This window comes from Aotus nancymaae, unplaced genomic scaffold (assembly GCF_030222135.1).
Source record: "Aotus nancymaae isolate 86718 unplaced genomic scaffold, 86718_ANA_hifiasm-v0.15.2.pri h1tg000029l, whole genome shotgun sequence".
Taxonomy (NCBI): Eukaryota; Metazoa; Chordata; class Mammalia; order Primates; family Aotidae; genus Aotus; species Aotus nancymaae.
This window is the reverse complement of record NW_026988442.1, coordinates 1,095,679-1,100,678: the sequence shown is the minus strand read 5'-3', so window position 1 is coordinate 1,100,678 and position 5,000 is coordinate 1,095,679. Positions and strand designations below refer to the sequence as shown.

The following is a 5,000-nucleotide window of genomic DNA, read 5'->3' as shown; positions in this document are numbered from 1 at the left end:
TAAATTCAGGAGAAAGGGGTTATTGCTGAAATCCTGAGTTCAAGATGGCTGTATGCAAGCTGATCTGTTTGTACACAAATGGGTGTGAGTATATTAAGAAGTCAATGGCAAGAAGTTACATACTGTGTTCTTAACCAGGCAAAGGGAAGAGAAGGGAAAGCTGGTGCAAAACAGACAGGAATTTCTGCATCTAACTTTTGGCTGAATAGATTTGAAACATAAACTTTCCATTCCTATCCAGGGAATGTATCTGAAATCGATTAGCATTTCTGGCACCACCTATGCCAAACTAAGCAACTGCATTCAGTTTGGAGATCTTTTAGATCTTGCAATAGGATACCTGGGAAACAACTCAGAGAACACTGATGCTTTTTAGAGACATTATCAGGCTCTCTCTGATGTATTCTCTCTAATATTCATGACAAAAAGAGCGCAGCATTGTCATTGGTCCAGATTGCCTTACAGAAGAGTATTATTCATCCTTCCCTAGGTGTCCCCAAGACACTCACACTCAGAACTTTACCATCTGAGCCACAGAGAAGAACTTTGAAGTTGGGTGATCTCAATAGGCTTGTGTGAGCCAGGAAAAGATGGAGCTATTCTTAAGATAAGAAAGAACATCAAAAGTTTGTGAAAATCAAGATACAAAGGAGTCAACTGAGAACTAGATTTTATAATGATTGAGAACTATAGTGTGTCTCTCTAGATGGTGGCTAGAGTGTGCTGTTTGAAACAGCTGTTATGTTGTTTGATTTCAAAATATGTTAAGAGAAGGAGGGAGGGAGAAAGAGGAAAAAAAAGAAAGAGGAAAGAAAAAAAGGAAGGAAGGAAAGAAAGAAAGAAAAGAAAGAAAAACGTGGCTCTGGCAGGAAGCTATAGTGTGGAGGTATCAATTTGATATAAATGAGGCTGCATTTGAATAGCTTCAGTTCTCAGGATAGTGAGGACTTTCTTACCCTTGAAAGGTGAGGAGAGGAAAGGATTGGCTCCCATGCTGTTTCCAAGGTCTCAGGACTTTCAAGGTCATCTCTCTCATTAGGGAAACGTAAGTCTGTGATTGACAAGGATTTTAGAGTCATTTAGCTCCATCTGCTCCTCCACACAAGGGCAGTGGGGTTTTAAGTGAGATTTACAGAAGACCCAAGCGGAAGCTCTAGCTAATCACCTGGCATTTCTGAACCTCTGCTGCATGGATATGGAAGACAGTTTTGCATAGTGTTTTTTTCTCTAATGCTCATATCACACCTTTTAAATGATACCTTTGCCTATTGCTAGTCTAAGGTTGTGGCTATAATCAACTAAGAAACACTAGCTTTCTGTTTTACGATTCTCCACAGTGTCTAACATCCACTATTGCTTTTACCAGGACGTTGCACATAGTAGGTGCTCAATAAATATTTCTTGGTTGGTCATTAATTGGAAGACACAGATAATTAATCTCTTAGATTTCTGATCATACTTTTGGGACTTTTGTGATGTTTGTAGAGTATAAATTCAAAGGCTCCAGTAGATTGTGAGATAATTTGCTGGAAAAGTAGCTGTTATTTTGGTGAAAAAAAAAAATCCCCAAAAAAGTTTTTAGGTTTTGGAGCTGGAAACAAAGAATGGCATGGAAAATGCTTCATGAAAAAAAAAAAAGAAAAAAACAAAATTAAAAAAAAAGAAAAACAAACAAAAATAAAAAAATAAAAAAGAAAATGCTTCATGAAACTTTTCCATGTAGGAATCAGGTAGTGTTTGAGTTTTTCCTGTTTGTGAACTGCTAAAATAATTCAGGTGACAAAATGAGTGTCTTCATATCAGGGAAAAGGAAGTAAAGCATGTATGTTCCAGTTCTTACTGGAGATAAGCCTTCATGCTTTGATGGAAGTGTTAGTAGATAAAACTGGCCTTTGCCCAGACCCTTGCTACTAAAATGTCAGAGAGTGAAATTTAAATGTGTTTGGTGAAAATCAAACTTGTTATCACTTACTGTTCTGACAGGCAGTAATGAAGGGGAAAAGTGATTTGATTTGACAGTCTAAAGGAAAGGGGGCCCTAATGAAGGCTGATAGGATTATTTTTTTCTTTCTTACAGAGATTAGTGTCATTGGTACTCATTCTTTATGCATGGGAGACTGAGCAAATGACAGAAGTGCATGAAGGGTACAGTCTTAAAAGTGAGACCAGAGTCACCCTGGGGAGGCTGACAAGATAGGCATTGAGAGGGTATGGCAAAAAAGAAAGTGCTTTTGAATTCACTATTTTTGTTTATTCCTGGAGAGGTTTATTTCCATGAGTAACCTATAAACCTATTTCCAGTGGTTTGCAAATACTTTTCTAGTTTAAGTAGAAACCTGAATTGTCACATTAGAGTTAAATACATTGTAGATTCCTTGACATTCTGAAGAAGTTTGCTTAGATCAGTTAACTTTTCCAATGAGAAGCTAAAATAGGCCCTAAATAACCAGCCTTATGAACCAAAATTGTATATCCTTCAGTCAGCCATTGTTAGAAAATTTTATTAAAATCCATGATTTCTAAAGTTTATTAGCTGTCTTTAGCAGTGTTGTTTAAAAACAGTTTATTCAATTTTCTTTCAGTCGAAGTAAACATTTATTCCTTAGACTCATGATGATTATTCAACCTGTATTCCCTTGGCAGTTCCAAATTTAACTATTGTGTTATGGTTTTCCCACTGACCATAAAAATGTCCCAGATAATCTAATATTTTCTCATTCACGCTGTCTCCCATGTGTGGAAGAGTTTGAACCTCACATCTGGAAGTAGCAGGGCAGTAATTTTCCAGACCACATGTCTCATTAGGGGGCAGGAGACTGAAAGACATGGGTACCATTCTTAGACTGAGAATGCAGGAGGGAGGTGCGTGTATAGTGAAAAACTGAGCAAATGATAATGATAGGCTGAGCTGAAAATTTGTAAAAGTTCTAGAGCTGAAGAGCTTTTCAATCGTCATGTGTTCCCTGCTACCTGAAGCTGGAGGCTGTGTGCACACAGGAGAACTGCTCCCATTCAAGGCTCATTCTCATATGCCACAGATGCAATTTACAAAGAAATGGGTACACCAATCACCAAATTACTTAGCAAGTATTTAGTGAGTATCTGCTATGTATTAGCCACTCTTCAAGGCACTTGAGGATACAAGAAAAAAGCAGAAAGCCCCCTTGTCATGGAGTTTATCTTCTGGTTGAGTGAAACACTCCATAAATCAATTTAAAAAGTATATGAAATGTGTCATATGCAGATGAGTATAATGAAAAAAACTAAATCAGGATGAGAGACTGACGACAGAGGGAACAGATATTTTAGATAGGATGTTCAGGAAAGGCTTTTTCTTTTTCTTTTCTTTCTTTCTTTCTTTTTTTTTTTTTGGAGATCTGTGTGCCTTTATTAGCAGAGCCACTACTTGACGGGGAGGAAGCTGGAGGAGTAAGTGGCCCGGATGCCCGGCCGGCCATGCTTCACGGGCTTGTAGGTGATGGAGAACTTGCCCAGGTAGTGGCCGATCATCTCTGGCTTGATCTCCACCTGGTTGAAAGTCTTGCCGTTGTAGACGCCCACCATGCTGCCCACCATCTAGGGCAGGATAATCATGTCCCGCAGGTGCGTCTTCACCACTTCCGGCCTCTCCATGGGCGGTGCCTCCTTCTCGGCCTTGCGCAGGCGCTTCAGCAGCGAGTGCCGCTTCCGCCGAAGGCCCAGGTTCAGCCGCCGCCGCTGGCGCGCACTGTGCAGCTGCCTCAGCTCCTCGTGGGACGTGTCCAGCAGCTGGTCCAGGTCCAACGCCATGGTAGGTGAACTTGCGGAAGGTCCGCTGCTGCTTCTGCTCTACCTCTGTCATCTTGCCGGATCCTCAGAAAAAGCAGGAAAGGCTTTTTCTAATGAGGTGACATTTGAGCTGAGACTTAATGTGAAGGAGGAAATCATGGGTATCTGTGGGGGAAGAGGAAAAGGAAGGACCAAAGATCTAAGGTGGGCATGTTGACATGTCCCAGAAACACGAAAGACATTACTGTGGCTGGGCAGGATTAAGAAAGACTATTAGAGGTAAAGATCCACGAGGTTATGGGATTAACTCATTTGGCACCTCCTGGGATTCTTTGGTAAATACCATGGGAAGTCACTAGGCCAACGGGGTGATCAGAACTAGTATTTACCAAAGAGAAGCCTCCAGGGGAAGGAATCCCGAGCTTACAACTAGACTGGATAGGGTTAATGTGCCTATTACATTTTCAGTTGAACCAATGAAGAAGCAATTTGTTATGGAAGGTTGTTTTTTAGGGTAGAGTCATGGGCTGAAAACAAACATTTGTGAGTCAGCAATGTGAAAATAGCAACTAAAACCAAGAGATTGGATGCAATTAAACAATGAAGAAATTAAATAAAGATGTTTGCCAGTTTTTGATAAGAGTTTGGGGCCAATGATCTATGTATGGATTGATACAGCTTTATATCATTGGGCTCAGTTGTTTAAAATGAGGAAGATCACCACCCTCAGACCTTGAGTAAGATCCAGCTCCTTTTATACTCTTACTACCTCCTTTCTAAGGAGGAGGAGGAGTAAAGTTGATTCTTCAGATCCCCAGATACTGATTGGAATACTTGTCGCTGTAGGGCCAAGTCACTGTGTTTTAAAAGGCATGCATTCATAGTTCAATCCTCTCTTCTGCCGCTAGTCTTCTAAACAGTGGATTTAGAAAGATGGTTTTACTCCTTGGACTTGACAGGCCATTTTTCCACTTCCTCTATGCTCTTCTCCCATGTGGCAGCCTGGCCTACAGAGAGTGACTTCACCTTCAGAAGGGTGATCTAGGCCAGTCTGGTGATGTTTTATTTTCTGGCATTTCTCTCTGGGTAGTGCAGGGGTTTAGCTACTTTTGTCCCACAGCTGGTTGGCTACCTGTCTTGGTGCTTCCTTTAAATAAAAATAATCATTTCTGGATTTAAGGAAATAGAAGAGGAACACTCATATTGGCCAAGAATCCAGATCCTTTAATCCA

At 40.6% G+C, this 5,000-nt stretch overlaps 1 pseudogene; it reads right to left on the bottom strand.

Moving 5' to 3' along the window:
* Positions 1–3,402: 3,402 nt before the first annotated feature.
* LOC105719381 (small ribosomal subunit protein uS19-like) lies at positions 3,403–3,841 on the bottom strand (annotated as a pseudogene).
* Positions 3,842–5,000: the final 1,159 nt, after the last annotated feature.